This window comes from Physeter macrocephalus, chromosome 8 (assembly GCF_002837175.3).
Source record: "Physeter macrocephalus isolate SW-GA chromosome 8, ASM283717v5, whole genome shotgun sequence".
Classification (NCBI taxonomy): domain Eukaryota; kingdom Metazoa; phylum Chordata; class Mammalia; order Artiodactyla; family Physeteridae; genus Physeter; species Physeter macrocephalus.
In genome coordinates, this window is record NC_041221.1 from 93,384,916 (window position 1) to 93,397,698 (window position 12,783).

Consider the following 12,783-nt stretch of genomic DNA (forward strand, 5'->3'; position numbering starts at 1 on the left):
GGGTCCTGGACACAGGGCAGAATTGTCCGCAGGAAACGCGGCGCCAGCGACCCCCGCCCGAGACGAACCAAGGCCAGCCTCTTCCTCTGATTCCAGCCCGGGCCTGCCCCCCGGGAGTTCACAACCCGGCAAACGCAGGTCCTACCTGAGCTCTGCCCCCAGCTACAGGGCTGTGGGGGGAGGCGGGAGGAGGCGTGGCCTTCCAGCTCGCCAGCCCAACTCCCTCGTGCGGTTGTTACGACTTTCCCTCTCCGGATCCGCGCCCCGAACAAGTTCCAGTTGCACTTCCGGGGTCCGCAGGAGACTGAAACGTCATTGCGCACACGTCGGCGGCGGCTGCGACAAGCCGGAAGGAGGCGGGGCGTGGTCGCTGTATCGGTTCTTGTGGCGGTAGGTGGGCAGGGAGAGAGAGGCATGCGGGAGGGAAGGGTTGTCCTGTTATGTCCCTGTGGGCTCTCTTCCCCTTTCCTTCGCCCTTTCTTCTGAAGTAAGGGACACCCCTTCCTGGGTAACTTCAGAGTATGGGGCCACCGTGAAGCCTCTTTCTCCAAGCGGAGTTTAAAAACAGTTGGGAGAGTGCCCATGCCACTAATTGCCCACTCTCCCACACTTGGTTTATCCCGCTTCACCTGGTCCCTTCAACTCCAGAAAAGACAGGCGGTGGAAAACTCTAGATTTAGAAGATTAAATTTACCTGTAAATTATGACTTAACGTGAAGTAGGTACTCATTTTCTTATCTACTGACTGCTAATAGGATAGATTGGAAACAGCTGTGTAAAGCTAGGATCACATCGCTAACAGTGGGTTGGATCTAAACTCAGCCTTTACGGTAAAAATCCTTGAGAGTAAAAATTACTCATGAAAATCCCCTAAGTGGCCCACAAAGTGCAGGATACGTGATGTTAAGTATAAACTCTAGGTCTTTAATTCTTACGCACACTTGAATGTGAGACCTCTTAGCTAGTTTATATGTTTTCATGAAAAGGGAGTTTGTAGATATCTGGGCATTTAAACAATCCTGATAAATCCAAGGGCAACACTTAGTTTTCATCTTGCTTAACCATTCACCAGCATTTGACACAGTTCATCACATCCTCCTTTTTGAAACTTGAAACGCTTTCTTCATTTGACTTTTGTGAACTCAGAGCTCTTTTGATTCTTCTTTGCTAGACTCTGCCTCATTTCTTAGTGTGTCCCAGCTCTCTTCCCCTCTTTAGCCACCTTTATTCCCCAGGTAATCTCATTCTTTCCTTCACTGTCTTTTATATAGCATCACTATGCTGATGGCTTCCAAATATCCATTTCCAGCCATGATTTCTTTGATTTCTATACTAACGTATCTAACTTCTTAGTGAACATATCTACTAGGATATTTAACATGCATTTCAAACTATTTTCTGTTTCCAAAACCTGTTTCCCTCTTCCTGTTGCATATCTTTACATGTCAGTAAATGGCATATTGATTCTTAGAATTGTTCAGGTCATAGTTTGATTCTTCTTTCTCTCAAGTTTCACATCCAGTCAGTCCCTCAGCAAAATCTATCGGCTCTTTTCAAAAGGTATCCTAAATCTAACCAATTCTCACCATCTCTACAACTACTATGCTAGTCCTCACTGGATGCTCTGTTTCTTAATTTTTCTACACGCTTCTGTTCTTACTTTTCTACAATCTAGTCTCCACTTGGAATAAATGAATTGCCAGAAGCTCTCTGTGGACTACTTTAGGCATTAAAACTCATGGACTAATTTGAGAATTAAAACTCCAAGTGGTTCCATTGCTCGGCGGGGCGGGGGGGGGGCACTTTTGTGACTGCTACCACCAGGAGACCTACCAGCTTCTCACTTTGAAAATCAGATTAAAATTCTCTTTTGACAGTGAGAGAGGAAAAGTGAGCATTTTCAAATATACCCAGAGCTCTCTATTTTCCTTAATAAAATCTGCCTTTAAGGGAAACTATTTTACCAGAGCCTAACCAACTGGGGGGTTACCAACCTAGTGGAATGAAAATACTCAACTCCAGACCACTCTAGCCTTTGAAGTGTAAGGAAAGTGGACAACATGCAGAAACAGAAGGGGACAGTAAGCAGAGAGATGAAAACATTAAGAAGGAATCAAAAGGACATGCTGGAAATCCAAAACACAGAAACTGAAATGTAAAACACCTTTGGTAGGCACATGAGTAGATTGGACACAACCAAGGAAGGAATCTAGATTGAGGATATGTCAATAGAAACTTCCAAAACTGAAAAGAAAAAAGAATGAAAAAGATGAAACAATATCCAAGAAAAGTGGGGAAATTACAAAAAGTTTAGCATATGCATAATGGGAATGCTAGAAGGAGGAGAGAGAAAAGGAACAAAGGAACTATTTGAAGTAAGGACAGAATTTTCCAAAATTAATGACAGATTAAAACCCACAGATGCCGGAAGCTTAGAGGACTCTAAACTTGGTAAATACTAAAAAATTACACTTGGGCATATATAATCAAACAGCAGAAAATGAAAGGCTATGAGAAAATCTTGAAAGAGGTCAGAGGGGAGAAAACAACCAATGTGGCTTACAGAGAAAAAATAAGATATGAATTACATTGAACTTCTCTTCAGAAACTATGCAAAAAGAAAATGGAATGATATATTTAAAGTGTTGAAGACATAGAATTTGATATCCAGTGAAATTATCCTTAGAAAATAGAGGAAAGATAAAGACTCTCTCAGACAAACAAAAATTGAGGGAAATAGTCACCAGTGGACTTGCCCTGCAAGAAATGTTAAAAGAAGTTCTTCAAAGAGATAGAAATATTATACATCAGAAATTTGGATCTACATGAAGAAAGAGTTTTTGAGAAGGAATAAATGAAAGTAAAATATTTTTTTAAACTTTTCTTAATTGATGTAACAGATAACACTGTTCAAAATAATGTCAACATTGTGTTCTTTGATTATAGCTTATGGGTAAGTGAAATGAATGACAGCAGTGTTATAAAGGACAGGAGGGAGAAATTGAAAATACTTTGTACTTTCACTACCCATGAAGCATTATAGTGTTATTTGAAAGTGGACTTAGGTAAGTTGTAAATGTACATTGCAAATTCTAAGGCAACCATTTTAGAACATCCAAAAAAAAAGTTTAATTGGTATCTTAAGAGAGGATGGAAACTGGAATCATATAAAATGTTCAATTAAAATCAGAGAAGGCAGAAAAAGTGTGGAAGACCAAAAAAGAAAAAAGAAGAAGAATGAATGAAGAGAAGCAATGAATAGAAAACATTTAAAGTGATTTAGATCATATTGGATTTTTAAATAAGATTGAGACATTCCAAAATTATCCTAATGTAAACAGAAAAGCCATAATGCATGCCTAGCTTATAATCTAGGGGTAGGGAAAAAGATCTGACAAAGAAGGTTTAGATTGTAGTATTACAAGAAAAATTAGGATTTCTGCTTATTTCCCCCACCCCCAAGCACTACATATTCAATATATGTCATATTATGACATATATATGTGTGTGTATGTATAGATATATATAAATAAGAGAAACTATGAATTTTAAAACATTATGTCAAATAATTATGTAAAAATCATGTTTTCAAGCTTGAAATGGTACTTCCTCATTGGAATATTAAGACTGAGTAATTCTTCAATCTCTTCTTGGTACTTTTATGAACTTTCCCTTCCAGTTTATATCTCAATTCTGAACTCTTTTATTCCTAGTTCTCCACAATTACTTCTTTAAGCACAAAATTTACTCTTAACTCTTCTTCATTCTAATCCTCTTATACACTGATGTCTGTATTGTGGGCAACCTGATTATTCCCAAATACCCTCAGAAGCTTATTCCACCTCCCAATATTCACTGGAACTTGATATATTTAATGTTGAATATGGTCAGTGGGCTTTTAAGATATATTCCCGCATCCTTACAATGAGCTTTCTTTCTTACACACACACACACACACACACACACACACACACACACACACACACACACACACTACATTCCTGTAGTAAATCTGAGCTGTGAGTACAACTGTATGATGAGTTGTGTGAGTTCTCCTAAGAGAGAGAGAAAAGACAAGTAATAGAGACTGATCCCAAGCTAATTCATTGTTGGAATCATTAGGACTTAAAGAGCTATAAGTATATAACTATACTTAATGACTTAAAGGAAAAGAATACTCACATTGAATGAAAATACAGGAATTCTCAGCAGAGACGTAACATTTATAATAAAGAACCAAATGGAAATTCTATTACAAAACAATAAAATATCTGAAATTTATAAAAATTCACTTGATGGGCTTAACAGCAGAATGGAAATTGTGAAGATAGAGTCAGTGAACTTGGACATACATAACACAAAAATAGCATACCTATGCACAAGAAAGTCAAACTTCTGTGAACCAACAATAAAGAGAAAATCTTGAAAGCTGCAGGAATAAAATGATACATTCATATAGGAGAACAGTGATCCAAATGATCAGAACTTGGGTCTTCTCATCAGAAACAGTGGAAGCCAGAAGAGAGTGGATCGTTTTTGAAGTGCTGAAAGAAAAAGACAGTCAATCCAGAATTCTGTATCTAGTGAAATATCCTTCAAGAGTGGTGAAATAAAAAGTTTTAGGTAAAAGGCTTTTCACAAGCAGATCTGCACTACAAGAAATGCTAAAGGAAGGGAAATAAAATCAAATGGCAATTCAAATCTTCAGGAAGAAAGAGCATCAAAAGTAGCAAATATCTCCATAAATATATGTTTTACCTCTTAATTTCATTAAAATACATATAACTGTTTAAAACAAAAATTATAACATTGTCTAGTAAGGCTTATTATATCTTTTGATATAGTACATTTGAAAGCTAGCTATACCATAAAGGGCAGGGTGAGGTAAGTAGTGAATGTACCTTTATACTCTATAGAAAGTTAAGGATATACGTTTTAATACTTAGAATAACCACTAAAAGAAATGCAAAGAATGTAAAAAGCCAATAGATAAATTAAAATGTATAAGAATATTCATAGTTTATTTACAATAGCCCCAAACTATAAATAATCCAGATGGCCATCAGGCAGTGGCATAAACAAATTTTTGTATATTTATGCAATAGACTACTAAACAATGGAAAGGAACAAGCCACTAATACCTGGAACAACATGAATGAACCTCAAAACATTAAGCTGAGTGAAAGAAGCCTTGCACACAAAAAAGGTATGCAGGTTATAATTTCATTTATATGAAATTCTAGAACAGACAAAACTAATCTATGGTGGAAAAACTAGATCAAAAACACTAAGTTTGGAAGATACCTGGCTTGTTCAAACAGTTCTAAGGAGACCAAAGTGGCTGGAAAGAAGAAAACAAAGGAGTAGTAGAAGAGGAAAGAGGGATGTGTGAATGAGGGATCATGTAGGCTATTGTTAAGACTTTTTACTCTGAATGAAAAGGGGAGTCACTGTAAGTAGAGGAGAGACACTATCTGATTTTAAAAGGGTCTCTATGGCTGCTTTAAGAATTGACTGTAAGGGGTCAGTATAGAACTAGGTAGACAATTTGGGAGGCTATTTTGTTCATCTAGATGAACAGTGATGGTGACTTGGACTCAATAAGTTTTAGCTCTTAATGTTATTTAAATTCAAGATAGGTTTTTCATCATTGAATTTTTAAAAATATTCAGATATAATATATTTAATTTTCAAGAAATATTTCTTATTTTCTGATTGCTTATTTTACATAGTAGGATGTTCTTTTATGTTTACAATATCATCCGAAAATTCTTTTCTTCTGTTTCCTCAACCATCTCTCTTTCCTCTAAGGTTGGTTATTCTGTTTATTGTCATCCTTGTCTTTGATTTTCTGCAAATATCTGGTGATCCCTGATTTTCTGTTTAGGTCTTTGTAAAATGGGTTATGTTGATTACTTTAGAGGTAACTAGAATGTTTTTCCTTCCAATATTTTATCATGAATATATACAAACATAAAGAAAGTTAAAATAATAGTACAGTGGACATGTGTCCCCACTACCTAGACTCTCCTGTTAACATTTTATTATACTGTACTAGCTTTGTCGTATAACTGTTTACATATTCATCTTCTATTGAGCCATTGATTTATCTTTTTTTTTTAAAAAAGCATTTCAAAGTAAATCATGGCATTAATTTTTCCTGTAGTTGTGTAAGTGGAGGTTTTCTAAACAGGAGGGAAAAATGAGGCTCTGAGTCAGTAGATAGGGCTTTTCCTAGTCACAATTACCTTAAGGATATAGGGGTGGAAAATAGAAAGGTAAGCTGAAGTCTCTCACAGTTATTAAACTAAGAAGGGTTTTATTATTGTGGAGGAGAATTTCCCTCCTGGTCTGTCTTTCTGTCTCCCTCTCCACAACCCCCAGTCAATTTTGTACCTTTTTCAGAGGAACAGTGTAACCTCAAGCTTTGCTATGTGATATTTTTCTCCTATATCATTTATTTGTTTAGAAATTAAGATTTAGGTGTATGTGACTTTTAAAAACCAAATAACAGCAGTTTAAGCAAGGTAGAAGTTTATTTCTCACACACATAAGTGTAGGTACCCCAGGACTAGTTTTCCAATTATCAGTGACCCAGGTTTCTACATTTTTGTGTTGAGCTCAATATGTGCCATCTACAACCGATGAAAGTGGCTGCTATAACTTTGGACATCATGCTCACCTTCCAGCCAGAAAGAAGAGTCCTTTAAGAATTTCCCAGCCAGAAGTTGCTCACACCATTTTTGTTTATATCTGATATGTCAGTACTTAGACATACAGTCACACATAACTCCTAATGACAGATTGAAATTATAATGGAGTAATCACAGTTTGGGCACACAAAATGGAGTCAGGTGGCCATTGAGGATATGGTCTCTGGTCTCTGCATCACTGAGAACTTGAACTTTCTTTGAAATGTTCCAGGCCCAAGGACACCACCAGCCATATTCAGAACAACACTTGCCAGCAGCAACCTTATCGTCTCAAGGTCTCCCTTTGTAACTGTGCAACCATTTCAGACCCCAACCAATCCATGCTTACCAAGCACCCTCACTTCTTGCCAGCTCTAATCATAATTCTTGAGAAACAACTCATATAATTAACTGAGGCCTTGCAACTTTTTGCCTTTATAAGCCTCTCCCATTTTGTAGTCTGGTAGAACACAATTCAAGTGTTTGTTGAATCTGTGTTTCCCAGGCTGCAGTCTTTATTTCAATCAGGTCTCCATTTCTGAAACTTTGGTTAACACTACCTGCTATTAAGTACTAGGAAATGTGATGTTGATTCAAGGTGACCATGTGCTTCACAAAAGAAAAGGGAGAATGGATGTTGCAGGTACAGCTAGCAGTCTTTGTTTTAGACCTCAACATCCATATTATTTCCAGGAAGACATTTCCCAGGCAGATCGCTCACTTTCCATAGGAAGCCATTCTCAGCATGTTAGCCTGAGGCAAAAGATTCCAGCCAAACTGTATCAGAGCCCAAGTTAGTTGTGTCTGTTCAGCTGACCTGTCTTGAACTGGCGCTTCCCTCAGTGATTTTCAAAGTGCTGTGGAATTACTTTAGGGATATTATAAGAAAGCAGATAGATACTGTCTAAATAACCCTCTTAACCTTCATATCTCTTTTATATTTTGGGTTTCCTGGAATAAGAATTCATCGGAAGAAAGCATTACTCTGTGGAAGTTTGAAAGCCGTTATCAGTATTCTCTGCCAATAGCAAAGGCTCTCTAGTTGGCAACTATCAGAGCAAATTCTGTCTCCACTCTGTGGTCCTAGGCCCACTGTAGCCACCAGGGAACAGTTCAACTGAAATGACCCATCAACTCCATTCCTATTGTTATTCTTAAAACTTCCTGGCACAGCATCAGATACCTGTATGAAGGAAAAGCTTCTTCAGCCTTCTCTCTCTATTTGGCTTCAAGGTAACCAATTCAGCTTATAGAATTTATTGCCTAAGGTGAAACATCCTGAGCCTGTGTACCTCTTAACTGTACCAGTGCTTACCAAGTTACAGCTAAAAACAGTATACAGCACAACACAATTCATATGTGCAGTAACTTTATTTTCTATAAATGATCTCATCTTGTTCTATAGCTCTTACTTTTACTAAGGTAAATTTTACCAGGTAAAGTTAACCTTTTCCAATTAAAAATTTTTCTCTGCTAAATGTTTACTCAATCCAATGAATAAACTTTCCATGAGGAATATAAATCATCTGACATTTGACCCCGTTTCTACCTCTTAATTCTTGAGATAGTGTTGGGTGTAGGGGAAACTTATGTGTCCTTATGGATGTGGGGCAAGAAGCCTCTGTCCCTGTGCTGGGTTCTTGTTAGAACCCAAAGGACATTGAGGTAAAAAAAAAAAGTCATTGAGGTGACTTTTCTCCTCTCCTGTTACTGGGAATCCTACAGTAGGGTACATTGAGGTATGGGCTGGTCTGTCTCATCTGGTATTTTGGCCGTTGTCTTAGTGTTCCTCACTACTCTCCAGCAGCTCGGCCATTTGCCTATAGTTATGAGGGACCTTCAATCTGTGGTCTTTGTCTCATGACACCAATCCTGGGACTGAAAAACTCATTGATGGAATGTTTCCAACCATACATTTCAATTGTATTCAAGGTGCATTATGGTTCTTAAGAAGATTAATTCTTTAAGAATATTAAATATTGCCCACTACTATTCATACCAAACAGTATCAACAAAAGATCATAAATTCCAAGCCTGAGAAAATTTGTTTGCCAAAATAGAGAACTTATATTCTTATAGACACACACACACACAAAATCATGGCCTTTTACCTTAACATCATACACAAAAAGTTCAAAATGGGTCATAGACCTAAATATAAATGGTAAAGTAATAAAGCTTCTAGGAGAAAACGGGAATAACTTCATGTTCTTGGGAAAGGCAAAAATTTCTTAAACAGGGTAGAAAAAAAATATGAACCATAAAAGAAAAGATTGGTAAGCTGGACCACACAAAAAAATTGCCTTTCCTAGTGTGGAAACACTGCCTTATGTGCAGGGCAAAGGTGATCCGGGCTCCAGCATTTTCAATGCACCACACCTAAGATAGATAGAGCCTCCATTCCATTAGTTGGGGGTGGTGGTGCTGGAGGAGTCCTCACCTCTTGTTTCACTTGCCAAGGACTCAGCCTCTGCACCAGGTAGTTGACGATGGGATGAAAAATGTTGAATGTTGCTCCTCACACATGTAGAAGGTTCTCATATTGGGAATTTGGGAGAGAGGGAACCCCATGTTATTGGCTGCAGCCCTCCAGAATGGAGTCTCTGCCTTGCTTGCAGCAGAGAGGGAGAGAGCAGTGTTAGTTTAAATACCACACACTCTAGCCTTTTTTTAAACCAAATTTTCATAGATTTTCTGAAATAGATGTTTCTTGATGTGCTCTTTGCCTTTTGGACCATTTTCAGAGCCTTTAAATGGTGTTTCTTTGTTCATTTGTTTTTTAACTTTTCATTTCGGGAGCAGGTCAGTAGACTTTTTTACACTGTCATGCTGGAAGTCAGTACAGGCATGCAATTTTGAACATGGAGATTCTCAATTCATTTCTAATCTATTTATTTTACTTTTGAGCCCATCTTTGATTCCCTATTTTTTATTTGTTATATTTCATTTATTAGTACTATGTAGTTGGGTTAAAGATGATGTGTTAAAGCTTGGACTCTGCTGTGCATTTTTTTCATTGATGTGGAATTGACATATAACATCATTAGTTTCAAGTGTACAATATAATGATTTAATTTTTGTATATACACACAGTGGAAAATTCACATATAACTTTATAGCTCACCCTTAGTATTCTTGATACCTAGCCGCAAATCATGTAGTGCTGTATTTACTATTGAAACAAGTTAGTTTATAAGTGGACTCATCTAGTTCAAACACATGTGCAAGGGTCAACTGTCTTGTGAAATCAACACAATAAGTCCAGTTACATCCTTCATACATAGTTATAATTTTTTTTCCTCCTGTTAAGAACTATTAAGATCTACTATCTTAGCAACTTTCAAATATGCAATACAGAATTATTAACAATAGTCATCATGTTGTACATTAACTACATGCCCGTGACTTTTTAATTTTATAAGTGGAATACATTTCTTTTTCTGTCAAGATGTGGAGACTTTGGGAATTCCCTGGCAGTCCAGTGGTTAGGACTCTATGCTTTCCCTGCAGGGGCCACGGGTTTGATCCCTGGTTGGGGAATTAAGATAGTGCAAGCTGCACAGCACGGCCAAAAAAAAACTATGTAGAGATTTTATTTTTGTTACCTGTGTGCATACGTGTTCCTTTTATTTAAAAATATTTTTATTGAAGTTAAGTTGATATATTAGTTTCAGGTGTACAGCTTATTGTTTCAGTATTTTTATAGATTATACTCTAATAAAACTTATTACAAAATAATGGCTACTATTCCCTGTGCCGTACAATATATCCTTGTTGCTTAACTACTTTATACATAATGGTTTATATCTCTTATTCCATAACTCCATCTTGCCCCTCTCCCTTTCCTCTCACCACTGATAACCCCTAGTTTGTTTTCTGTATCTGTCTGTTTCTGTTTTGCTATATACATTCATTTATTTTATTTTTTAGATTCCACATATAAGCAATATCATATATAGTATTTCTCTTTCTCTGTCTGACTTATTTTACTAAATATAATATTCTGTAGTTCTATGCAGGCTGCTGCGAATGACAGAATTTCATCCTTTTTTATGGCTGAGTAATATTCAATTGTATATATTGATGGACACTTTGGGTTGCTTCCGTATCTTGGCTATTATAAATAGTTCTTTGATGAACATTGGAGTGCATGTATCTTTTCAGATTAGCGTTTTCATTTTTTTCTGGATATATGCCCAGGAGTGGAATTGCTGGATCATATGGTAGTCGTATTTTTAGTTTTCTGAGGAACTTCCACACTGTTTTCCATAGTGGCTGTACCAATTTACATTCCCACCAACAGTGTAGCAAGTTTCCCTTTACTCTACTTCCTTGTCAACATTTGTTATTTGTAAACTTTTTGATGATGGCCATTCTAATAGTTGTGAGGTGATATCTCATTGTGGTTTTGATTTGTATTTCTTTAATAGTTAATGATTTGGGGCATATTTTTATGTGCCTGTTAGCCATCCGTGTGTCTTCTTTAGAAAAAAATGTCTTTTCAGGTCTTCCACCCATTGTTTTTTTTGATTGTGTTGTTGTTTGTTTGATATTGAATTGAATTATCTGTTTATATATTTTAGGTATTAACCATTGTTGGTCATATTATTTGCAAATATTTTCTCCCATTCAGTAGGTTGTCTTTTCATTTCATTTTCTCTTTGCAATGTGTTTCCTAAAAAGCTTTTTAAGTTTAATTCGGTCCCATTTGTTTAGTTTTGCTTTTATTTCTTTTGCCTTAGGAGACAGAAAACTATTGCTACAATTTATATCAAAGAGTGTTCTGCATATCTTCTCTTCTAGGAGGTTGTTGTTTTTTTTTTTTTTTTTGGTTTCAGGTCTTACATTTAGGTTTTTAAATGCATTTTAAGTTTACTTTTGTATATGGTGTGAGGAAATGTTCTAATCTAATTTGTCTACATGTAGCTGTCCAGTTTTTCCAGCACCACTTATTGAAGAGACTGTCTTTTCTCCATTGTATATTTTTGCCTCTTTTGTCATGGATTAATTGACCATAGGTGTGTGGATTTATTTCTGTGCTCTCTATTCTGTTCCATTGATCTATGTGTCTGTTTTTGTGACAGTACCATGCTATTTTGATTACTTTAGCTTTATAATATAGTCTGAAGTCAGGGAGGGTGATATCTCCAGCTTTGTTCTTTTTCTCAAGGTTGCTTTGGCAATTCAGTGTCTTTTTTAGTTTCATATAAATATTAGGATTATTTACTCTAGTTCTGTGAAAAATGTCATGGCTGTTTTGATAGGGATTGCTTTAAATCTGTAGAATGCTTTGAGTAGTTTGGCCATTTTAACAATATTAATCCTTCCAATCCCAGAGCATGGGATATCTTTCCATTTCTTTGTATCATCTTCAATTTACTTCATCCATGTTTTATACTTTTCAGAGTATAGACCTTTCACCTCCTTGGTTAAATTTATTTCTAGGTATTTTATTCTTTTTGATGCAGTTTTAAATGGAATTTTCTTTAACTTTCTCTTTCTGATAGTGTATTATTAGTGTATAGAAAAGCAACAGATTTCTGTATATTAATCTTGTATCCACCAATCTTACCTACTTCACTTATTAGTTCTAATAATTTTTTGGTGGAGACTTTAAGGTTTTATATATCATGCCATCTGCAAATAGTGACAGTTTTACTTCTTCCCTTCTGATTTGGATGTCCTTTATTTCTCATTCTTATCTGATTGTGGTGGCTAGGTTTTCCAATACTGTGTTAAATAGAAGTGGTGAGAGTGGTCTTCCTTGTCTTGTTCCTGAATTTAGAGAAAAGGCTTTCAGCTTTTCACCGTTGAGTATAATATTAGCTATAGGTTTGTCATAATATGTTGAGATGTTTTTCCTCTATACCAACTTTGATGAGAGTTTTGATCATGAACAAATGTTGAATATTGTGAGATGCTTTTTCTGCACCTATTGAGATGATCATGTGATTTTTATCCTTCCTTTTTTTGATGTGGTGTATCACATTTATTGATTTGTGAATATTGAACTATCCTTGCATCCCTGGAATAAATCTAACTTGATAATAGTGGATCATTCTTTTTATGTGTTGTTGGATTTGGTTTGCTA

The 12,783-nt window shown here is 36.3% G+C and overlaps 1 protein-coding gene and 1 long non-coding RNA gene across 16 annotated transcripts in view; one reads left to right on the top strand and one right to left on the bottom strand.

Moving 5' to 3' along the window:
* ARB2A (ARB2 cotranscriptional regulator A) overlaps window positions 1–281 on the bottom strand; it is a 447,123-nt gene extending 446,842 nt beyond the window's left edge. For 6 of the 15 annotated variants that reach the window (XM_055086673.1, XM_055086677.1, XM_055086671.1 and 3 more), the window contains exon 1: window positions 146–279. The gene's annotated coding sequence lies outside the window, so the exon portion shown is untranslated. Of the gene's footprint in view, window positions 1–145 lie in introns of all 15 variants that reach the window. The other 9 variants (XM_055086672.1, XM_028493069.2, XM_055086680.1 and 6 more) reach the window with 6 other exon arrangements.
* Window positions 282–374: 93 nt separating this feature from the next.
* The window catches only part of LOC114486742 (uncharacterized), a 119,034-nt gene continuing 106,625 nt past the window's right edge, over window positions 375–12,783 (top strand). Inside the window, exon 1 of the long non-coding RNA XR_008618078.1 lies at window positions 375–390. This is a non-coding gene — a long non-coding RNA (uncharacterized lncRNA). The remainder of the gene's footprint in view (window positions 391–12,783) is intronic.